At 47.0% G+C, this 25,174-nt stretch overlaps 1 protein-coding gene across 2 annotated transcripts in view; it reads left to right on the top strand.

The window, feature by feature from the left end:
* The window catches only part of ENKD1 (enkurin domain containing 1), a 248,980-nt gene that overhangs the window by 129,442 nt on the left and 94,364 nt on the right, over positions 1 to 25,174 (top strand). The gene's annotated exons all lie outside the window — the stretch shown is intronic.

The following is a 25,174-nucleotide window of genomic DNA, read 5'->3' as shown; positions in this document are numbered from 1 at the left end:
TTACTAAACCGCGATAGCAGTTTTTAGTGCAGGGAGCTGCGCTGAATATCCCGTGCTGCCAGGGCCGGATTAATGAATAGGCCCAGTAGGCACTTGCCTAGAGACCGAAACTCTAGAGGGGCCCGCTTCAGAGGGGGGCCCGCTGAAGGAGGATGACTCCCCTTCGGCCCCACCCCCCGGCATCGACGGCAATGGCCCCCTCCTGGCATCGATGGTAACGGGCCCCCTCCCATCAACGGCAATGCAGCTGGCTCTGTTACAGGAAAGTCCCGCGATGACTGAGTCTGCCAGTCCATCCCCCTCTGACATCACTTACTTGCTCCGGAAGAAGTGATGTCGGAGGGGGATGGAGCATCAGACACAGTCATCGCAGGACATAGAAACATAGAAAATGACCTTCCTATAACAGATCCAGCCACGTTGCCTTTGATGCAGGGGGAGGGGGGCATTGCCATCAGCTGTTCTAATTCTGCTTTCGGGCTGTCTTATGCAAAGGAACTCAGAGTGCAGAGCCGGCAGCTGCAATGTTTGGAGGGGGAGAGAGAAAGGAGTATGGAAGGGTGGTGGAGGGCGAGAAAGGGGCAGGGTGGTATGGAAAGGTTGTGAGAAGGATGGTATGGAAGGGTGATGGAGGGTGAGAAAGGGGGGCAGGGTGGTATGGAAGGATTGTGGGAATGATGGTATGGAAGGATGGTGAAGGAAGAGAAAGGAGGCAGGGTGGTATGGAAGGGTGGTGGGGCAGCGTGGTATGGAAGGGCAGTGTTGGGAGAAAAAGAGGGACGATGCTGATGGAATTGGTATGCAGGGAAAGAGAAGAGAGACATAAGGGGGAAGGATACTGGATGGAATTGGGTTGGAGGGAAAGAAAGGGGGCAGATGCTGATGGAATTGGTATGCAGGGAAAGAGAAGAGAGACATAAAGGGGAAGGATACTGGATGGAATTGAGTTGGAGGGAAAGAAAGGGGGCAGATGCTGATGGAAATGGGGGGAAGAGAGAGGAGAGAGTGAAATGCCAGACTATGGGGGTGTGGGGAAGGGAAGGAGAGGAAAGAGATGCCAGACTATTGGAGGAGGGAAGGGAAGAAGATGAATTCCACACCAATGGGGGAGGGAGGGAGAGATGGAAGGGAGAGGCAGACAATTTCTGGAAGAGGCATAGAAAGAGAGCAGATGCCATATGGAAGAGGCAGAGAGAGGGCAGTGGATGGAAGGAAGAGAATGATGATAAGATGAGGAAAGCAGAAACCAGACCACAAAGGTAGAAAAAAATTTCTATTTGTTTTATTTATTTATTTTTGCTTTAGGATAAGGTATTATTGTAGCTGTGTTGATAATCGTTTATTAATAGAAAACGGAAATAGGATAATACTGTTTATTGAACTAATTTTAATACATTTTTTACTAATTCAGAGTCCATAACTCCTTTTCTCAGGGCAGGACAGGGATACTGTAACAGCAGTATAGTTTACTGATCTGAAGAAATAAATTTTAACCTCTGAAAGCTAAGTGAGAAATGTATTAGTCCAATAAAATGATGGGCACTAAATTTTTTTCCCGCCAAGCCACATGCCTCCTACCCATATGCAAAATATAAATTGATGGGCTTCCCAAAGCCCTGCCAGCTGAAGATCTCTTCCTCTAGAAAGGAAGGGGAGTTTTGTTCAGAGATGTTCGGAGGTTGCATAGAAGAAAAACTGTACACTGGCACTGGTATGGTAATCTTTGTTGTTTGTTTTGAATTTTAAAATAAAAGAAATAAAGTGGAAATAAAAAAGTAAAGAAGAAAATGGGTAAATACATGGGGTGGGGTGTGGTGGGGGCAGGGTGGGGCAGTGGGCCCAGTGTACTTGTGTGCCTAGGGGCCCTCGATGAATTAATCCTGCCCTATGCGCTGCTCCCGACACTCATAGGCTCCCTGCGCTAAAAACAGCTATTGCAGTTTAGTAAAAGGGGGGCCATAGTGCAAAATATATACAGCAGATATAAATTCTCAAAACAGACGTAATTTGATCACTACATTGAAAATAAAATCATTTTTCCTACCTTTGTTGTTTGGTGATTACATGAGTCTCTGATTGCACTTCTTTCTGACTGTGCATCCAATATTTCCTTCCTCCTGCATGCTTCCTATCCTCCAGACCTCATTCCATTCCCCAACCAACATCTCTCTCTGTCCCTCCATGAGTCTAACTTTTTCCTCCTCTTTCCCTGCCCCCTCCCTTTCTTTCTCTCTCCCTGCCCCCCTTTCTTTCAGTCTTTCTTTGTCTCTCCCTGCCCCCTCTCTTTGTCTTTCTTTCTCTCTCCCTCCCTGCCCCCTTTCTTTTTCTTTCTTTCTTTTTCTCTCTCTCTCTCTCTCTCTACCCCTCTACCCCCGAAGCCACAGCCACCAATTTCTCCCTGCTTTCTCGACACTGCAAAAGCTAGGCCCACGCTGACATCGGAGAGGAAGTTCCTGGCCAGTCAGGCAGCGATTGGCTGGCCTGGAACTTCCTCTCTGACGTCAGAATTGACGTCGGGGGGGGGGGGGGGAGAGGCTTGTGGGCCTGGTGCAGGCCTGGCTTTTGCAGCATCAGTGAAGCAGGGAGAATGAGAGTCTATCGTGGAGCCCAGGATGGGCTCCATGATCAACTTGCATTGCCCTTGTGATCTACTGGTTAATCACGATCGACCTTTTGGGCACCCCTGTTCTAGACAATAGGGTTATTTCCCTTTACTTGCATGGATTGCAGAAGAGAACCATTCTAGGTTTTCCATTCCGCTTCTAGGGTACTTCACAGACCAGCTTAGCTTCACCCCCAGTCTTTCTCTTCTGCATGGCTGCAGGTGTTAGTGTTCTGCTCTCCCACATTTATTATTTTTAATTCGATGTAGTTTTGTTAACTTTCGCGGTCTTTCACATTTCAAGCACTTTTAAAAGCTGCCTGCTTGAGAATTCACAGACTTTGGTCTGTAGCTGATAGGCCGATCCCTTCGGGGTACCTGTTAGCCAGTCTGCTTAGTCTTCCTTGGAGTTCAGGGCTGTCCCTGACCTAGTCTCACGCCCTGTTAAGCGGGGGGGTCGAGCACAGACTATGCAGTGCGCTTAGAGAGTTCAGCAGTGTTCTGCAACGCACTGGCTGCGTTTTTGTGCATCTGCCCGTCCAGATGCACATCCGGTGGTCCGCAGGAGTGGAGGCATTGTCAGACAGGGGTGTTTGACTAGCAGCCAGAAGATCAGCTTGAAAGATGACTTTCCAGCCCTATGGCACTGAATTCTACCCTGGCCATTGCAAGGCTTGAGTAAAAAAGCAGGCTGTGTCTCTGGTAAACTGTGAGTACAGTGGAGCTGACAAGCTCCAAAATTGATCTTTTAAAAGTTAATTTTGAGGGGTTTTGAAGGTTTCTTAGTGTTTCTCTGTGTTCCCCCACCTGAAAGTTATTATTTTTGTAATTTTTAAAGTTTCAGAAATGTCGTGTTTGGCGCTTTTTTGAAGTAAATTCGGGTCTGTCAACCATTTTGAATTTTTAATGAGCTTTTTTCAACTTTTCTTTGCTTCTGTAAAATTCAAAATTTTGCCAGGAAAACTGCTGAAATGGAGTCCTTAGGGTCTCCTTGTGTGGATTCATGCCAAAATTGGGAAAAAATTGCCACATTTAGAACGTTTTGCACCACAGACTGCATGGCGCAGTCATGGGGGAGGGGGGGACGGTAACTACTGGTTCAGCCTCCCCTTCACAGAAGCAGATGATTTCACGCTCAGCTAGCCGCATTTATTTTTGGGGCTTGGTTCTGCGGTTTTGTCTGTCTTCCGCGAGACAGGTTCTCCGCAGCCTAAGAAGTACCAATGGGACTCATGTAAGGGTGCCTCTATAATCCCAGGGTCCAGAGGCCTTCTTGGAGTTCTTAAAATTTTTAGGGTCCGAGTTTCACACAAGGAGTCCGACTGCTGGATGTTCAGATGTTGCCCCTCCGCCATTGCACAGCGCCAGCATTTCTTTGGGGACATCACTTTTTCAGACTGCCTCAGCTGTTTCTCAATCTGTGCAGGAGACTGCAGCAGCGGATCCAGACCTCAATGATCATTTGTTCCCCAGATTGGAGGATCCGGATTGGGATACTAGATCTGTGGGTCCTATAGGGGCTTCGGATCCTGGAGAAGACCCGACTGTGGTGTGCTTGTTTAAAGTTGCGACATTCTCTGACGTGAGGGTTTAGGCTTCCTCTTCTTCTGCTTTTTCATGGCTCCAGCATATGCACACCCAATCTGCCATTTTTCCCTGGCATCCAGATTTGAGTTTTTTTTAGTCACAGAACAGTTTGATTCTTCAGAAGGTCCCTTGTGGAATGCTCGGGTCATGTCTCGTTTGTATTCTCTGGTGCAGGAGTGTCAGCAGCTGCTGGGACAACCCAAGGTAAATTCCTTGGTTGTCCAGGTAACCTGGCGCACTTCGCTACCTAATGACGGGGGTGTTGTGTTAAAAGCTATACAGGATCGCCAGGTGGATGTGATCCTCAGAAAACTTTTTGAGACAGCAAATTTAGGTGTCAAAGCTGCTATGGCTATGTCGTTTATGGCCCACTCCTGTTTGTCTCGGCTGCATACGCTCAAGAATGAGGCAGTAGATCCTCCTCAGCTTCTTATGGCTGGGATAGACTACTTGGCGGATGGCTTATATGACCTTGTGAGACTAATGGCAAAGGTCTCAGCCTATTTGATATTGGCCCGCCGAATGCTCTGGGTTTGGCTGTGGGCTGGAGAGTCCACATTCAAGGCAACCCTGGCTCGTCTGCCTTTTAAGGGGCAGTTATTGTTTGTCATAGGGTTGGATGATCTCACGGATGCTGTGATATACCGACACTCTAAGGCACAGTTCTTTAACCGCCGGTCCACGGACCGGTGTTGGTCCGCAGAAAATTTCTGCCGGTCCCCACAGGGCCGGCGAGATCAAGTCGGCAGTTAAATTTCCTGCCGACTGCGGTTCCTGCTCATTAATATTCCTCCCAGCCTCAGGCGATTAAGATAGGCTGCCGACGTCGGGGCCTTCCCTCTCTAAGTCTCACCTGTTCGGAAACAGGAAGTTGAAACAAAATAGGCAGGACTCAGAGAGTGAAGGTCCCGACGTCAGCAGCCTGTCTTGATCGCCGCCCCTGCCGAGTTGCTGAAGAGGGCCGCGGGGAAGTTACAAGTAGAATGGAGAGAGCTGCAGATACCGGTGCAGGTGGAGGGAGATGGTCAGCGTGTGCGAGCAAGATCCTGGGGAGCCTTCACAGTGACTCCCTCCCCTCCCACCAGCTCTCCTACTTGCCAGGGCAGTGATTTACCGGCAACTTCCTGCAGGCAAGTACTGAGAGCTGCTGGAAGGGGAGACAGCCACTGTAGGAGGCAGGGAAGCTGCTGGATAAAGGGAGAGCTGTTACTGGACTTGGAGAGAGTTAGAAGGAGAGATGCTGCTGGAAGGGGAGGAGGGAAAGGGATGGGAAGAGAGTTAATGTTGGATAGAGGGAGGAGGGAAGGGAGAAGAAGGAGAGATGCTGCTGGGAGGGGAGGAGGGAAAGGGATGGGAAGAGAGTTAATGTTGGATAGAGGGAGGAGGGAAGGGAGAAGGAAAAAAAGGAAGGAGGGAAGGGAGAAAGAAAAAAAGGAAGGAAACAGCTGGCAGGGAGATTACAGGAGGGGAAGGGGGTCAGGGTGGAATGGAGAGATCAGATGAGGGAAAGGGGAGAGAGAGGCATGAGAAAGTAGAGAGACATTGATGCTGGAAAGGGGGTCAGCAGAGAAATGAGAGAGGGATAAAGATGCTAGATCTGGTGTAGGAGAGATAAAAATGAAGAAGGCAGTGAAGCTGGAATGAATGATGTAAAAAGGAGAGAGGAGGAACAGGCTGGATGTACAGGGAAGAGCATAGAAAGAAGTCAGATACATATGGAAGGGGGAGAGGGCAGACATTGGATGGAACGGGCAGATGCTGGAAGGAAAAGAGTGAAAAGAAGATGAAAGCAGAAACCAGAGACAACAAAAGGTAGAAAAAAATAATTTTATTTCTATTTTGTCATTAGAATATATCAGATTTGAAATATATATCCTGCTAGAGACATAACTTGGGACTGCAGTATTCTGTTAGCATGATATTTCTATGTAGCATTCTATAATAACTTGGCTTGTTCAGTTTTCTTGATAGTAGAGGGGATATATGTGAAGGGGAGGGGAGACAGGGGTTTTGCTGGTCCGTGCTCTGTATATTTGTATTTATAAAATCACAATTGTTCAAAATATTGTTTCTTTTTATACTTTAATAAAATATGTTCAATATAAAATCATAATTGCGGCTTGTGCAGATGGGATCAGATGATTTGCGGGCACCGAGCTCGCGGAGATGGGGCGTAAACGGGGTTTTTAAATTTTAGTCCTAGTAGTTTGCCGGATCACAAAATAATTCTTTTATTTCTGCCGGTCCACGGGTGTAAAAAGGTTGAAGAACACTGCTCTAAGGCTTTGCCAGATAGGCAGGCCAGACTTAAGGGGCCTGCGCGTTCTACTTTTCGTGGCTCCAGAAGAACCTTTCGGGACTACAAACGGTTTTCTCCCTCCTCATCGCAGAGATCTGCACAAAACTTCAGAGGTCAATATGCGGACTACAGATGTTCCTAGCCTGCCACCACCTATCCTACCAGACCTGCCAGCCAAAGATTGGGGTTGGCTATCGGAGTTTTCTGCCTACCTGGATACTCAGTGCTGTGAACAAGGCTGCCCTGTGAACTTCAATAAGCTAAGTTGCTCTGCATTTCATATTCTGCTCTTTTCACTGGTTTTCAGCATTATATCTGCTTAATTTCTCTTCTCCTCCCTGTTTCTTACTTATAAAAAAAAAAAAAGCACAAAAAAATAAACCCTTCTCTTTCCTCTGTTAAATCTTATTTCCTCTTCCTCTTCATAGAAATATGGGTAAGACTTTATTAACTCTAATTAAATCCTGGTGCCTGTGGCACAGGGTGACTAAAGTAGGGAAAATCCTGTTATAAATCCTGTGTTTTAGGGTAGCCACTGATTTGTTATAGAACCTGCATTTTTGTTTAAAATACTGTGTTTTAGGTGGTATAGAGCCTGTATTTCTGACTTACTAGTTTTTAGCCATTGTGTCTGCTGATTAGATGGAGAAGGGAGGGGCTCTGATTTACTTCTAAGGTTAACTGCATTTAGAGAATGACACGGTGAAAAAATTGGTCCCCGTCACCGCCCCGTCCCCGTCTCACCATCCCCGTCACCGCCCCGTCCCCGTCTCACCAACCCCGTCACCGCCCCGTCCCCGTCTCACCATCCTCTTCACCGCCCCGTCACCGCCACTGCCACCCCATTCACCGCCCCGTCACCGCCACTGCAATCCCATTCACTTTTCTTTATTTACGTATAAAGGAAACATTCTTTAAAACTTTAAAACTTAGTTAAATATTAGTTAATAACTATACAAAAACAAAACACGCAGAGAAAAAATTAATTAATAAAAATTCTCAAAACTGACACATTTTGATCACTAAATTTAAAATAGTTATTTTTCATACAGTTTTTCAATCACTAATCTTCCACCACCCCTGGGGCTAGCAATGCAAAAACAAACACGACATGTACTTTAAATGCTGCCGTGATTAGCATAGTGACCGCGGCTACGGCTGCAAGTCTCCCCTCCCCCCAGCGATCACGGCAGGAGGGCACCCAACCCCTCCTGTAGACCCCCCCAACGGCCCTCCCGACAATCGCAGCAGAAGGGTACCCAACCCCTCCTGCCGGTCCTCCCAATGGCCTCCCCTAAGATCGCCGGCAGGAGGGTACCCAACCCCTCCTGCTGGACCCCCCCCCCCAACGAACCCTCCCACCCCGGAACCCCCTTAGTCTTACTTTTCAAGTTGGACCGGAAAGCTCCTCGCTCGTCTGGCCAGCAGGCCTGCCTCCGTCCAAATGAGGCGGGCCCGCCCCTACCCTGCCCAACCCACAGGATCCTAGGGCCTGATTGGTCTAGGCACCTAAAGCCACTCCCGCTATAGGAGGGGCCTTAGGTGCTTGGGCCAATCAGGCCCTAGGATCCTGTGGATTAGGCAGGGGAGGGGAGGGGCGGGCCCGCCTCATTTGGACGGAGGCAGGCCTGCTGGCCAGACGAGCGAGGAGCTGTCCGGTCCAACTTGAAAAGTAAGACTAAGGGGGTTCCGGGGTGGGAGGGTTCGTTGGGGGGGGGGTCCAGCAGGAGGGGTTGGGTACCCTCCTGCCGGCGATCTTAGGGGAGGCCATTGGGAGGCAGGGGAGGGGAGGGGAGGGGAGGGGCGGGCCCGCCTCATTTGGACGGAGGCAGGCCTGCTGGCCAGACGAGCGAGGAGCTGTCCGGTCCAACTTGAAAAGTAAGACTAAGGGGGTTCCGGGGTGGGAGGGTTCGTTGGGGGGGGGGTCCAGCAGGAGGGGTTGGGTACCCTCCTGCCGGCGATCTTAGGGGAGGCCATTGGGAGGACCGGCAGGAGGGGTTGGGTACCCTTCTGCTGCGATTGGCAGGAAGGGTTGAAATGACAAATGAGGAGCACGGTGAAATAGCGGTTCCTAGAAGGGGGTACATTGGCCCGCGGGGACAAACCTGTTCACCGTTTCCGCGGTCGGTGAATGGCCTTGTCCCCGTCACCGCAGCGACTGCTATTTTTCTTCCCCGTTTTCGGCGGTGACCCGCGGCTTAAATGCGGTGGCCGCGGGTAAACCGTCACCGTGTCATTCTCTAACTGCATTATCTTTGGGACAGTGCTGTGATCAAGGCTGCCCTGTGAACTTCAATAAGCTAAGTTGCTCTGCATTTCATATTCTGCTCTTTTCACTGGTTTTCAGCATTATATCTGCTTAATTTCTCTTCTCCTCACTGTTTCTTACTTAAAAAAAACCACAAAAAAGCACAAAAAAAATAAACCCATCTCTTTCCTCTGTTAAATCTTATTTCCTCTTCCTCTTCATAGGAATAAGGGTAAGACTTATAGAGAGTGAAACCTTTTGTAAAGATTTAAGCTTTTTCTGAAATATTGCCTGCATATGGAAAGGGAGAACAAAGAGTGAAAAACACAGAGGACTTTAATAGATGGCTCAAAGCCTGGTGTCATCAAGAAGGCTTCAGGTACATAGGAGGATGGAAGGACAAGAAGCTATATTGCACTGATGGGCTACATATTACTACAACAGGAAAAAGAAACCTTGCAGAGAAATTTAGACAATATTTTTCTAGGCATTTAAACTAGAAGGTGGGGGTGGTGTATGTACAAAGGACAATTATAGAGACCACCCCCGGCAAAAGAAAAGATGTGATAGTAGTAAAGACTGCAACATAAGCAATATCAGCAACTCATTTCTTAGTATTGCAACGGAAAGTGAAACGAAACAAAAATCCATACGAAAAAGGAGATTATCGCTGAAAAATAGCTGGAAAGCGATGACCACAAATGCTCGCAGTCTAAGCAACAAAGTTCATGATCTGCAAGCCCTGATGTTAGAGGCAGATCTAGATATTGTCGCTATCACAGAGACAAGGTTCAGTGAATCACATGGATGGGATGCAAACATACCGGGATATAATCTTTTTAGGAAGGACAGAGATGGTCAAAAAGGTGGAGGAGTAGCTCTCTATGTAAAGATCAATATCCAAGCGACCGAAATGCAAGGGACCTGGAGAGAGGAAGAAGCGATATGGATTGCTCTGAAAAGAGAAGATGGAACTTCTATCTATGTGGGTGTAGTCTACAGACCTCCGACTCAATCGCAGCAAATTGATAAGGATCTGATTGTGGATATCCAAAAGTTTGGAAGGAAAGAGGAGGTTCTGCTGTTGGGAGATTTCAACCTGCCGGATGCGGACTGGAATGTTCCGTCTGCGGAATCGGAAAGAAGTAGAGAGATTGTGGATGCCTTTCAAGAGGCTCTGCTCAGACAAATGGTGACGGAACCCACAAGGGAAAAAGCGATATTGGATCTGGTCCTCACAAATGGAGAGAGTATCTCTAATGTTCGAGTGGGTGCTCGCCTGGGAAGTAGCGATCATTAAACGGTTTGGTTTGATATAATGGCTAAAGTGGAGAGCGGCCGCACGTTACTTAAAGTCCTAGATTTCAAACGTACGGACTTTAATGCAATGGGAAAGTACCTGAAGAAAGAGCTGTTAGGATGGGAGGACATAAGAGAAGTGGAAAGACAGTGGTCTAAGCTGAAAGGATCGATAAAAATGGCTACGGACTTTATGTGAAGAAAATCAATAAAAACAAGAGAAAAAGGAAGCCGATATGGTTCTCCAACCTAGTGGCTGAGAAAATAAAGGCGAAAGAGTTGGCGTTCGTGAAATATAAAAAAATCCACGAAGAAGAGAGCAGAAAGGACGACAGGGTGAAACTGAAAGAAGCCAAGAGAGAGATACGTCTAGCAAAAGCACAGGCGGAAGAACAAATGGCTATATATATTAGTGAAAGGAGGAAGATGAAAAATGGAATTACAAGGCTAAAAGATGCTGGAAACCAATATGTGGAAAGTGATGAGGAGAAAGCGAATGTGCTAAACAAATACTTCTGTTCTGTGTTCACAGAAGAAAATCCTGGAGAAGGACCGAGATTGTCTAGCAAAGCTACACGAGAAAATGGAGTAGATTCTGTGCCGTTCACGGAGGCGGGTGTTTATGAGCAACTTGAAAAACTGAAGGTGGACAAAGCGATGGGACCAGACGGGATCCATCCCAGGATACTATGGGAGCTCAGAGAGGTTCTGGCGAGTCCTATTAAAGACTTGTTCAACAAATCTCTGGAGACGGGAGTGATTCCTGGGGATTGGAGGAGAGCGGATGTGGTCCCTATTTATAAAAGTGGTCACAAGGATGAAGCAGGAAACTACAGGCCGGTGAGCCTCACTTCAGTTGTTGGTAAAATAATGGAAGTTTTGCTGAAAGAAAGGATAGTGTACTTCCTTGAATCTAATGGGTTACAGGAGCCGAGGCAACATGGCTTTACAAAAGGTAAATCGTGCCAAACGAACCTGATTGAATTTTTTGATTGGGTGACCAGAGAGTTGGATCGAGCACATATGCTAGATGTAATTTACTTGGATTTCAGTCCTTTCAAGTTGAAGTTAGAACCCAAAGTGGTGAACTGGGTCAGAAACTGGCTGTCGGACAGACGCCAGAGGGTGGTGGTTAATGGAAGTCGCTCGAAGGAAGGAAAGGTGAGTAATGGAGTCCCTCAGGGATTGGTACTGGGGCCAATCCTGTTCAATATGTTTGTGAGTGACATTGCTGAAGGGTTAGAAGGAAAAGTGTGCCTTTTTGCAGATGATACCAAGATTTGTAACAGAGTAGACACCGAAGAGGGAGTGGAAAATATGAAAAAGGATCTGCAAAAGTTAGAGGAATGGTCTAATGCCTGGCAACTAAAATTCAATGCAAAGAAATGCAGAGTAATGCATTTGGGGATTAATAATAGGAAGGAACCGTATATGCTGGGAGGAGAGAAGCTGTTATGCACGGACGGGGAGAGGGACCTTGGGGTGATAGTGTCCGAAGATCTAAAGGCGAAAAAACAGTGTGACAAGGCAGTGGCTGCTGCCAGAAGGATGCTGGGCTATATAAAGAGAGGCGTAGTCAGTTGAAGGAAGAAGGTGTTGATGCCCCTGTACAGGTCATTGGTAAGGCCCCATTTGGAGTATTGTATTCAGTTTTGGAGACCGTATCTGGCGAAGGACGTAAGAAGACTTGAGGCGGTCCAGAGGAGGGCGACAAAAATGATAGGAGGCTTGCGCCAGAAGACGTTTGAGGAGAGACTGGAAGCCCTGAATATGTATACCCTAGAGGAAAGGAGAGACAGGGGAGATATGATTCAGACGTTCAAATACTTGAAGGGTATTAACGTAGAACAAAATCTTTTCCAGAGAAAGGAAAATGGTAAAATGGTAAAACCAGAGGACATAATTTGAGGTTGAGGGGTGGTAGATTCAGGGGCAATGTTAGGAAATTCTACTTTACGGAGAGGGTAGTGGATGCCTGGAATGCGCTCCCGAGAGAGGTGGTGGAGAATAAAACTGTGACTGAGTTCAAAGAAACGGGGGATGAACACAGAGGATTTAGAATCAGAAAATAATATTAAATATTGAACTAAGGCCAGTACTGGGCAGACTTGCACAATCTGTGTCTGTATATGGCCGTTTGGTGGAGGATGGGCTGGGGAGGGCTTCAATGGCTGGGAGGGTGTAGATGGGCTGGAGTAAGTCTTAACAGAGATTTCGGCAGTTGGAACCCAAGCACAGTATAGGGTATAGCTTTGGATTCTTGCCCAGAAATAGCTAAGAAGAAAAAATTAAAAAATTTAAATTGAATCAGGTTGGGCCGACTGGATGGACCATTCGGGTCTTTATCTGCTGTCATCTACTATGTTACTATGTTAACACAGATCAGTGGGTCTTGGAAATTATTCGATTGAGCTGCAAGCTGGAATTTGACCAACCCCTGTCAAATTGGTTTGTGACCTCTCCTGCAGGGGGTCAGGAAAAAGCACGCAGAGTCCAAGCTACAGTTCCATGCTTGCTGGATATTTGAGCAATAGAGCCAGTGACAAGCGATTTTTCGGGCTCAGGCTGTTTCTCGTGCCAAAGAAAGGGTCAGTGGATTAGAGACCTATTCTAGATCTGAAAGATGTGAATATGGCCCTCAAGATTCCTTGGTTTAAGGTGGAGACCGTGAAGTCAGTCATTGCGGCAGTCTCCGGGGGAGTTTCTGGCCTCTGAATCTTACAGAGGCGTACCTGCAAATCTCCATATTTCCAGCTCATCACAAGTTTATGAGGTTTCATGTGCTGGGTCAGCATTATCAATTTTCAGCTCTGCCTTTTGGCCTGGCAACGGTATCCTGGATGTTCACCAAGGTGATGGTGGTAGTTGCATCTCATCTGAGGAAGATGGGGTTGCAAGTTCACCCGTATCGGGACGACTGGTTGAGCAGAGCGCCCTCTGGACAAGAGGTGTTCTACAGTGGAAAAGGTGTTCCGGGTACTGGAATCCTTGGGCTGGATTGTCAACTTCTGGAAGAGCCACCTGTTGTCCATGCAGTCCCTGGAATACCTCGGAATTCTGTTTGATATGGCAGAGGGTCGCATTTACCTGCCTGAACCTCGCAGAAGAAAGCTGTGTGTGCAGATTTCAGTTCTGTTGAAGAAGTAGGCTCCGTCATCATGGGACTACTTAAAGGTGTTGGGCTCAATAGTTGCTACGCTGGCTGTGATCCCCTGGGCGAGGGCCTACATGCGTCCGCTTCAACATGCCTTGCTTTCTCAGTAGGTGCCACACTGGGATGCCTTGGAGATGCTTCTGCCATGGACATTGGAGGCCAGAGCAAACATGGCCTGCTGGCTTCGCCCGCAATCATTTAGCAAGGGTGTCCCGTTTCAGATTGCCTCCTGGATTGTGGTAATCACGGATGTCAGCCTTCAGGACTGGGGAATTCAGTACAGTCGTCGTCCTCTTCAGAGCTGTTGGACCCCGTTGCAGAGGAAGTGGTCCATTAACAGGCTGAAGCTACGGGCCATTCGGCAGAGGTTGGTGGATGCTATATGCCGTGGTGATAACCTTTTTAGAGAAGAGGTCATAGACCCCATAAAGAAACACTCTGATACCATCAACACTCTCTCCCGGTGAGCACATTCTGCACTCTCCTCTTCAAGAAGGTTTTTGGGTAAGTTGAAAAGAACATCTTACTTCTCTCATAGGTGTATGTATACTCCTTCTTGTCCCACCCAAGAAGTTCAACCACTGTATGCTTGTTCTCATCAACAGCATGCGCAGAACCCCAACTGGCTCCCAAGTAAAAATAAGTTATGAATTTTTGATTGGCTCCAGCAGAGCATAGCCGCAATCAAAGTAACCATACCAGCCATCCTACCAGTAAGAAGAAGGCTGAGTTTTTTCCAAGAAAGGTGGCTCCTTGTAACTTCCAGTTGGTATATTCTTTATCTTATTCTCTCTGGTCAGATGCCAACTTATTCCATTCATATTACAGCTATTCAACCACTTCTTTGGACTGACCACAGTATGATTGTGTTCACACTTAAAACCCAAGCCCTTCAAACTTTCTCTCCCCCCCAACACTCTTACTTTTAGGGACTTCAAGAATTTCACTTTCACAGCCCTTCTAGATCATTCTGGATTAAAAGAGGATAACTTTAACACCCTCTCCCTGGCTGATGAATCCTCTCTATGGGATACCAGCCTCAAGGACATCTTAAGATATCCTTGCACCTTTGAAGCACCTCCCTGACTAGCAAATCAGATCTAAAAATCCATTGTACATCAAAAAACTGAAGTAGGCCCGCTGCTAGGCCTCTTCAAAGTAATAAGAATGACCTCACGACAACCCAATTGCTGTATATAAAGTGAATTTATTAGTAGTAAACAAAAGTCAGCTTTCATGAACCAAAGGTACAGCAGAATGAGCTAACAGATGACATATAGAATAGTTAGCATATCTGATATATGTAATCCATCCTGAATTATGGATCAAGTAGGCTACTTTTATACTCTATTCAGTAGCCTAAAATGGAAGATATTTCCTGATTACAAATCACATGATTACTTTGTTGATTGGACAGTATACATGTTGGTCATAAAGTCATATTGAAGCATTATGTCACCTAGTGTCAAATATGGCTTTCCTATTTTCCCCTGACAATGCATTATTAATGCTGAGGTCAATAATTTTCTGGGAGCAAGTTCCCCTCCCTTCAGGGCTTGATTGTAGATCTGTCAGCACTTTTCATCTGTGGTTGATAAGACTTCTGGTAGACCATCTTGACCTGAGGTCATGTGGTTTGGTGATCCAAACATACACTTCTTCTTTGGAAAGTCCAAAAGTGTCCAAAGTTGCAAAAGTCAGCAAATAACCAACGTTGTCACAATCATGGGTTCTTATTAATGCTGACACAATAAAATATAATTCTTGCAATGTGCATGTGATTTGGACAAATTTTAATGCAGCTTCACAGTAAATGTTCCTTTTCAGGGTCTCAAAGGGGTCTGAATATTCACCTTCATTTTCAATGAAGATCTTACTCCTTATTCTCCTTCCTCATCAGAACTTCTCCTTTTTAAGCATCAGCTATGCAAACCGAATTTAGATGGTGCTGTTGCCCTACCAAGTTATCATTTTTGAATTATAAACCCACTGACAATTCCTATAAGAAGGCTATAATTAAAGCATAAAAGACTTGCTATATAGCTATTCTCTGTTAAAATGGTTACCACATATCATCACACAGAAAATTATTCTGATTCAATCCCTTCAGCACAAGCATTAGCATCACACTTCCAGACAAAGATCTAAAACACTAGAAATGCCATCCAGGTTATCATATCCTCTGTGTACAGCCAATCAAACCCTACCATTCAAATGATTAAACGTAGTACTTTGGGAAATTTCAATTTATCATCCTTTTACATTACATGTATTCTTATATAGTGCAACTACCTCACGGTTCTGTGCAGTAAACAACTAAAAGATATTAACCATTTGTAATATGATCACAATAAATTAGAATATTTACCAAACAGGTGAGTTTTCAATGATTTTCTAAAGATTAGATAAGAAGCAGAGATTGATATATAGGTACTAACTTGTTTGTCCCACATATCTGCCAAATATGCCAAAGTTTTACTAAGGAATTGTTTATAAATACATCTCTTTACAGATAGGAAGTCAAAAAATCGTATCTCACGCAAGTATTTTCTATTAGTAACATTGAAGCGATCAAGAAAGTAGTTGAGTAAGAGTCCATTCAAAGCCTTAAAGCATACACAACTGAATTTGAAAACTATTCTGGCTTCTATTATCAACCAGTGCAGTCTATAATAATACTGCGATATGTGATCTGATCTTTTCAGTCCGAAAATCAGCCGTACCGCAGTATTTTGAATAATCTGCAACCTTTTTACATTTTTCTTAGAAATCGACAGATAGAGAATATTGCAGTAATCTAATGTACTCAGAATGAGAGACTGTACCAAGAATCTGAATGAGAAGAAATCAAAGTAAGGCTTAATTGTTCTTAATTTCCATAATAGAAAGTAAGATTTTTTAACTAAAGAAGTAATATGGAAATCGAAAGACAATTTACAATCAAGGTAGACTCCCAAGATTTTTACTCGATAGAGCAGGGGTGTCAAAGTCCCTCCTCGAGGGCCGTAATCCAGTCGGGTTTTCAGGATTTCCCCAATGAATATGCATTGAAAGCAGTGCATGCACATAGATCTCATGCATATTCATTGGGGAAATCCTGAAAACCCGACTGGATTCCGGCCCTCGAGGACCGACTTTGACACCTGTGCGATAGAGTGACAATGTTAGTGGTTACTTACTGTTTTTAGATATCTTATCTTACATTAGAGGTTTAATTTTATATAACACGTATAAATCTATGTAGCATGTATGATTCAATGTATATTCTATTTAGTGATATGCTGCTTGTAACCCACCTAAAACTCCGATTTGCAAAGATTCAGCAGGATATAAGATTGCACTTGGCATAACATAAGAATTAGAGAATGGCATAGTGCCCATTTCCAGCAGTTAACCCACAGCAACTGCAGGAAAACTGCAGGAATGGGCAAAAATTTTATGTTTACTGCTGATGTAGGAACAAAGATTTTTTTCTACCTTTGTTGTCTGGTTTCTGTTTTCCTTATCTTCTCCTCATGCATTTCCTTCCATCCACTGTCTGCCTTCTCTGTCTCTTCCATATGCTCTGTTACTTTGCCTCTCCCTTCCATCTCTCCCTCCACCCCCACCCCAATTGGTCTGCCACCCATCTTTTTCCCTCCGCTCCCCCAATAGTCTGGAATTTCTCTCCTCCTTCAGCGTCTGTTCCTCTGCACCTCATCTTCCCCAGTTCCCTTCAGCATCTGTTCCTTCCCACCCCACCTTCCCCAGTTCCCTTCAGCGTCTGTTCCTCCCCACCTTCCCCAGTTCTCTTCAGCATCTGTTCCTCCCCACCTTCCCCAGTTCCCTTCAGCGTCTGTTCTTTCCACCTCACCTTTACTCCCTTTCTCCCTCCCTACTCCTTACCTTCGCGGCAGGCAATTTCTCTAAAAGTGCTTCCTTCCAGCAGCCAGAGCGTTGAAATCGCGTGTGGCTGCAGGAAAGGTCGTCTCTGATGCAACTTCTGGTTGCATCAGAGATGACCTTTATCCCAGGACAAGCAGGCAGCATATTCTCTACATGTGGGTGAAGTCACCGACGGAGCCCCCTAGCGGATGTTTTCGCAAGCAGACTTGCTCGAAGACCTTCAGGCTTGCGATTGGCCCACGCATGCTTAAGTGCCCCTCCCGCCCTGCCTAGGGCATACGTCTCCTCAGTTCTCTGTTTTCCATGGAGACAGAAGCACTGCTCCCTTCACGTGATCTCATTGTCCCTCTTGCACTGCGGCTTATTTGGTTAGTTTCTGTTGAGTCGCTATGCTCGTGACTTTAATTTTCTTTATTTTCATTTTTTTCAGTTCGTATCTTCCTCTGGCCGCCTGGCCTCGCGGGGCCGCAGCCCTCATTTTTCTTATGTCCCGGCCTCGTTCCGGATTTAAAAACTGTACTTAGGGCAAACGGGTTATCTCCATCACCGATACTCATCGTTGGTGTGTGGAGTGCCTGGGTGCAGAGCACTGCACTGAGTCATGTCCCCTTTGTGCCACTTTACAACCGCGGGCTCTTCGTTGACGGGTGGCCAAGATTCTCCAACTCTTTGGCCCCCATGGATCCTGCGGGACTGGCCTCGAGCTCGGCCTCGATGCCCTCGTTGTGCGCCTTGGCCTCAAAGTCCCCGTCGGCCTCGAAGGCTCCAGCCTCGGCCCCTCCTGCTACTCCGGCCTCGGGTAAGTCTCCTCTTCCCTCCTCAGGTATGCCAGCGAAGAAGCCTACCTCGGAGTCTCATGCCAGCGCCACCTCGTCAGCATCTTCGAGCCATCAATCTAAGCGTTCCTCCTCACGTAGGGAATACTCTTCCTCGAGGTCGCTCCCGAAGGAGCGCACTGCTGCACCTCCGACCCACCTACCTTTGGTCTCGGTGCCTATGTTGCTTTCCTCCGCTCCACTCCCATTGAGGAAATCTGTAAGGCTGCCACTTGATCCTCTGTTCATACGTTCACCTCTCACTACTGTCTGGATGCTTTCTCCAGGCATGACAGCCAGTCAGTTTTGCAACATCTATTCTCCTAAATTGCCAATTCTCCCTCCATCCCTTTCTGGTTAGCTTGGAGGTCACCCACATGTAGAGAATATGCTGCCTGCTTGTCCTGGGATAAAGCACAGTTACTTATCGTAACAGGTGTTATCCAGGGACAGAAGGCAAATATTCTCGCAACCCATCCACCTCCCCGTGGTTGGCTTCTTTGTTTGCTATCTGAACTGAGGACACGCTGAGGAGATGCATGCACTAGGCAGGGCGCAAGGGGCACGCGCGTTTGCGCGGGCCAATCGCAAGCCTGAAGGTCTTCGAGCAAGTCTGCTTGCGAAAACGTCCGCTAGGGGGCTCCGTCGGTGGCGTCGCTCACATGTAGAGAATATCTGCCTGCTGTCCCTGGATAACACCTGTTACGGTAAGTAACTGTGCTTTATGGCAGCCAAACGTGATTTCAATGCTCCGGCTGCTGGTAGGAAGCACTTTTAGAGAAATTGCCTGCCGCGAAGGTAAGGAGCAGGGAGGGAGATGCTCAGGTGGCGGCGATCGGGTTCAGACAGCGATCGGGCGGCAGTGATCAGGAGGGGTGGAGGGAGGGAGATGCTTGGGCGGCGGCAGCAATCAGGCGGCAGTGGCGGCTATCAGCGGTGGTGGCGATCGATTACCACGCGCATTCCCTCCCTTCACTGTGGAGACAAGGCCATTCACCGCTCTATGGGGCGGTGAATGGCCTTCTCCCCGTACCCGCGGCGACCACTTCTTTTCTCTCCCCCATTTTGGCGGGTTACCCGCGGGTAGCCTCGGGTAACAGCCACCGTGTCATTCTCTACTTGCAGCTTTCCCTCTGCTGGGTACCTCGTTATGATGCAACTTCCTCTTTTCGCAAAGACAGGAAGTTGCATCTTTAGGAAGAGCCCAGCAGTGGGAAGGCCACAAGCACCGTTGAGCAGGTTTGTGTAGAGATTAACTTGCTCTTCTAGAAGGCAGTATGTGCCTGCAGCAAGGAAGGAGGGAGACAGGTAGGCTGGACCTGCCAGACTGCAAGGGAGAGGGGGCTGGACCCACAAAGGGGGGGGGGGGCTGGAGCCGTTGGCCCTGAGGACGAGAGGGAGGGAATGCAAGGGAAAGCAGATGCTGGGCAAGAGGAAAGGGCACAGGTGGAAGGGCTAGGGCAGGAGAAAAGAGCACAGGAAGGAGGGGTTGGGGGAGGGGCTGAAGGGAAGAGAAGGGAAAAATAGATGCCATAGTAGGCAGATGAAGGAGGAGGGAATGAAATACTAAACACTCAGCAGAGAGAGGGAGAGACAAAGGGAGGTATCAGAAATAGAGGGGAAAATAATGGGCATGGAGAGGAGAATAGGAACAGGTCACAAAGGGAGATGCTGCATGGGAATGGAACATGGACAGAGAGAGGCAATGCCAGATATGGGAGGGGGGTTTATGGACACAGAGGAAAATGGAGAGTAGACAGTGGAGTGCTACAGGGGTATGTACTGGGACTGGTGCTATTTAACTTATTTATAAATGATCTGAGGTGATTAATTTTGTAGATGACACTAAACTGTTCAAAGTTGTTAAACACATGCGGATTGTGAAGAATTGCAGGCGGACCTTAGGAAATTGGAAGACTGGGCATCCAAATGGCAGATGAAATTTAATGTGGACTTGACCCGAGGGCTTCAGAGTAAAGTAACACTATTCGCCGATGATGCCAAACTATGTAATATAGTGAGTGAAAGCAATCTGAATGATAGTATGACGCAGGATCTGCTTACGTTGGAAAACTGGTCCTCGACATGGCAGCTGGGCTTCAACGTTAAGAAATGTAAGGTCATGCATCTCGGCAGCGGTAATCCATGCAGAACTTACACCTTAAATGGAGAAACACTAGCTACGACTTCAGAAGAACGAGACTTGTGAGTAATCATCAGTGCAGATATGAAGGCTGCCAAACAAGTAGAGAAGGCCTCATCCAATGCAAGGCAAATGATGGAATGTATCATTAGAAGCTTCGTCAGCCGCAAACCTGAAGTCATAATGACACTGTACAGAACCATGGTGAGACCTCATCTGGAATACTGTGTGCAATTCTGGAGGCCACATTACCGTAAAGACGTGCTTAGAGTTGAGTTGGTTCAGCGGATGGCCTCTGGCAGATTGGTTTATGAACTCTCTTAAAGGTCACCCAGACAAAGCGCTCAATGATCAAGCCACCATTCAGTGTTTGCTGGATATTTAAGCTATAGAGCTGGTACCGCCCAAACACACTGGCTCAGACAGATACTCTATATAATAATTTTTTTTTTTTTTTTTTTAAATAAGATTTCATATTCTGCATATCCTACAATTCTATGCGGATTACAAATTATTCAGGTACTCAAGCATTTTTCCTTAACTGTCCCGGCGGATTCCCACTCTATCTAATGTACTTGGGGCAATGGGGATTAAGTGACTTTCCCAGGGTCACAAAGAGCAATGCAGGATTCGAACCCATAACCTCAGGGAGCCGAAGCTATAGCTCTAACCACTGCACCACACACTCCCACTTTATTGTGCCAAAGAAAGGCTCTGAAGATTGGAGACCTATTCTGGATCTTCAGCATGTGAATGCGGCTCTCAAGGTTCCACGCTTTCGCATGGAGACAGTTCTCAGTCATTTCAGCAGTGGTCCCAGGAGAGTTTCTTACCTATGGATCTTACAGAGGTGTACTTACATATTCCTATTTTTGCAGCCCACCACAAATTCCTGAGGTTTCGTGTTCTGGAACACCATTACCAACTCTCGGCTCTGCTTTTTGGCTAGCAACAGCGCCCCGGACTTTCACCAAGATGATGGTGGTTGTAGCAGCTTACCTGCAGAAAATAGGTTTCTAGGTTCACCCTTAGATGACTGGCTGATCAGAGCTTCCTCGGAGCAGGTGCTCCAGGTGCTGGAGGATCTTGGCTGGATTGTGAACTACAGAAAGAGCAATCTGACACCCAAGCAGTTGCTGGAATATCTGGGAGTCCTCTTCGACACGGCTACAGGCCGGGTCTATCTACCAAAAGTCTGCAGGCAGGAACTGTGTGCCCAGATTTCTTCCCTTCTGGAGCAACCGGCTCTTTTGGCATGGGACTATGTTCAAGTCCTGGGGTCCGTGGTTGCCATGTTGAATGCGGTTCCTTGAGCGAGGGCGCACATGTGTCCTCTTCAGCATGCCTTACTCTCTCACTGGGCTCTGAATAGAGATGCCTTACAGGCCTGTCTTCCTTGGACTCTGGAAGCTCGGGCCAACATGGATCAGTGGCTTTTCCCACAGTCGCTCTGCATGAGCGTACCACTGCAAATTGGTGATAACAGATGCCAGCCTTCAGGGTTGGGGAGCCTACTGCAATTGCTGTAAGCAACCGTTCCCTTCCTGGGACCTTAACCTGGTGCTGTCTAGCCTTACCAAGGCTCCCTTTGAGATGCTTCCCTCTTGGTCTTGATGCTCAAGACCATTTTTCTGGTTGCCATTACTTTGGCGCGACGTGTGTCGGAACTACAGGCTCTTTCTTGCAGAGAACCATTCCTCTGTATCTCAGAGACTGGGAGTTTCCCTATGGACAGTTCCTTCCTTCCTATCAAAGGTGGTTTTGACTTTTCAGCCTAATGGTTCCAGGACACAAGATAGCCTGCTGAAGAAACTGGATGTGCGCAGAGTGCTGCTACATTATCTGGAAGTCACTAATGAGTTTTGTCTCTCTGATCATCTGTTTGTGCTGACTCATTCAGTTAAGTGGGGCGCTCCTGTATCCAAGGCCACGATTTCCAGATGGATCTGTAAGGCAATTTTGACAGCCTATATTCTTTCTGGGAAACATTCCCCTGTTTCATCAAGGCACATTCTACCTGGAGTATGCCATCTTCGTGGGCCGAAGTTAGAGCTGTTTTCCCTGAGGAGATTTGCAGGGCAGCAACGTGATCTTTCCTACACACGTTTGCCAAGTTTTACAGAGTGGATGTGGCAGTGAGACAGGACTCTGCCTTTGGGTCCTCGGTCTTATGGACTGGCGCAGCAATCCTGCCCTAGCTTTTTGGGGACTGCTTTTGTACGTCCCATCTTTCTAGAATGTCTCATCTATTGCACTGGAAAAAGAGATTATGTACTTACCCTGGTAAGCTCTTTTCCTGTAGATAGGTGAGAGATTTTAGACTCCCACCCTGTCATTTCTATGCCTGTCCACTGTTTCGGTCTGTTTATGCTTCTCCAAACTAATTCTTGGATGCCTGTCAGCCCTTGGGAGTTGGGAAGAATACTGTATATATGTTTCCATTTTATATAGGAGTAGTTTATGAGCTCCTTTGAAGCCTTTTTTGGCAGTTAACATTAGTTTGATTTTACTTCTTGAGCAGAACAATTGTTTCTGAGCCTGTTTGCTACAGATGCCTCTACTTCACATTTATTTGGTTGCTCTCAGTGCTTGGGTACTAACTGCAGGTGGAGATAAACAGCCCAGTTAAGTACAGCAGAGGCAAAAGGAAAAATCCAGAGTCGATTCCTTCTGCAGACGGCATGCGGCCATGGGGACACTACCCATCTGTCTAGAACAGGGGTGCCCAATACGTCGATCGCAATTGACCGGTCGATCTCTCAGGCAACCCCAGTCGATCACAGAGCCGGGTTCCCTTCCCTTCTTTTTTTTCCCCCTCCTAACTGGTCTGCCTCTTGAAGAACGCCGGCCAATCAGAGTGCTGGCAGGCGGGGTGAAAGTTGGTGGGGGATGAAGATTAGCGCACTACAGAAGAAAGAAGCCTGTTGAGGTAAGAGCCGAGGTCTTCTTAGTGCTGCCCATTTCAAATTGATTCACATCAGGTGAATCGATATGATTTTTTTTTTTTTAAACAAAAATCGGCCTACCATTTCTCTGATTGACCCTCCCCCCTAAAGCAGGTCGGCAGCGCTGCCTCTTGCTGGCTGGCCGCCGCCGCTCCTGCTTTAGGGTCAGTCGGGAAGTCAGCTCGTTCTGTCCCCACCACGCCCCGATGCCCTCCGGGCCCCTCAGGCTGTCGCTGCTGGTGGAGGAGGAAGAGGAGTCCTCGGCGCAGAGCAGGCTGCCGGAGAGGGCGGTAGAGGGGCGTAACACGCTCTCGTCCTTCTAGCGGTAGACGTGCTTGAAGGAGCAGGGAAGGGAGAAGTAGGAGTAGACGGGCTTGTGTGGGTCGTCGGTTGGGTTTAGGTAGCAATTGGGAGGGGTGCTGGTCATGGAGCTGCTGGCCGGGGACATGTTGATGTGGGAGGGCAGGGAGGAACGTGCAGGACTTCCGAGGGTACAGTGCAGACCTTCAGGAGGGACAGGCAGGCCTTCAAGGGGTAGTGCCGGCCTTCAGAGGTGGGGTGCAAGACTTCGGGGGAGGGGGGCTTGGACACAAGGGATGGTGTGTGTGTGTGGGGGGATAGAGATACTGGATAGGAGGATAGTTGGGAAAAAAAAAGGAAGAGATGGTGGACCCTGGGGTGGTAGGGAAGGAGGGAGAGATGCTGGATGAAAGGGTAGTTGAGGAAAAAGTGGATTTGTGGATGGAGACAAAAAAAAAGGAAAGATGCCAGATTTCCAGGGGAGGGAAGGGAAACGAAAGGGGAGGACAGAGATAGAAGAAGGAAGAAAGAGACCCTGGCAAGCAAGTTATCAGAAGACAACCAGAGCCTGGGACCAAGATTTGAATAATGACCAGATAATAAAGGTAGGAAAAATGATTTTAATTTTCTATTTAGTGATCAAAATGTGGCCTTTTGAGAATTTATATCTGCTGTCTATATTTTGCACTATGGCCCCCTTTTACTAAACCACAATAGCGGTTTTTAGTTCAGGGAGCCTTTGAGCATCAAGAGCAGCGCAGGGCAATCAGCGCAGCTCCCTGAGCTAAAAAAACGCTATCACGGTTTAGTAAAAAGGGAGGGGGTATATTTGTCTATTTTTGTATAGTTGTTACTGAAGTGACATTGCATAAAGTCATCTGCCTTGATCTCTTTGAAAAAAACCATAGAATATAAATGATAATTAACATTTTCTCTGCGTACAGTGTGCTTTTTAAAATTTTATTGTTGGTAGATCATTTTGACTTGGTCATTTTAAAAGTAGATCGCAAGCCAAAAAAGTGTGGGCACACCTGGTCTAGAATGTCTCACCTATCTACTGGAAAAGAGCTTACCAGGGTACGTACATAATCTCTTTATACGACTGCTAATACATAAATACCTGTTCTGATTTCCTAAGGTATGTTATACCCAATAGAAGATGGTAATTAATATGAAGCGCACTCTAAAGAAATTAAAAAGCTTTATTTTTTTTTTTCAATTGAAAAACTTTTATTGAGAAAACACTCCAAACAATACATAGCAATTGCACATGAGGTACAAGAACAAAAATACAAAGAGCAAAATATCACATTTCAAAACCACGCACAGCAATACAATCAACTATATAGACATGTGCAAGTCCTACCAACTAAGAATAACACTCTGTAATCCCCACCCATACACAACCAATACCCCCCCACCCACCCCCCAGGGACAAACCACAATACCCACAGCATGTAATAAGGTTGAGAACAGTCTATACTAAACATAAACCACCAATTGGGAATAAAGAGATATATGGGATCCCCCCCGGCTTCACCCACCCAGTACAACTCCATGACCAGCTCATAGCCCTCGTCCACCCTTACCACAAACCCCCACAGAGGCCCGAAAGTGACGCCACACATGGGCATATCCATGCAGTTTACCATGCCTCAAAGCCGTTAAGTGATACAGATTCTGCCAGGAGAGCAGACGTTGTTCCACCACGGCCCACATGGGAGGAGACCCCTGATTCCACCGAGAGGCAATGGCCAAGCGAGCAGCAGTAAAGGCCAATTTACAGAACAAAGAGTCCCCCCGAGCCAGGTCCAATTGATGCCAAAACAATAAGGCGTGTCGCCAATCGGCCGGAATCTGGACATCCAGGATCCTGGACACCCGAGCAAAGACCTCA

The sequence above is a fragment of the Geotrypetes seraphini genome, chromosome 4, assembly GCF_902459505.1.
Source record: "Geotrypetes seraphini chromosome 4, aGeoSer1.1, whole genome shotgun sequence".
Lineage (NCBI taxonomy): Eukaryota > Metazoa > Chordata > Amphibia > Gymnophiona > Dermophiidae > Geotrypetes > Geotrypetes seraphini.
The sequence above is the reverse complement of the archived record's forward strand: the minus strand, read 5'-3'. Positions and strand labels throughout refer to the sequence as shown.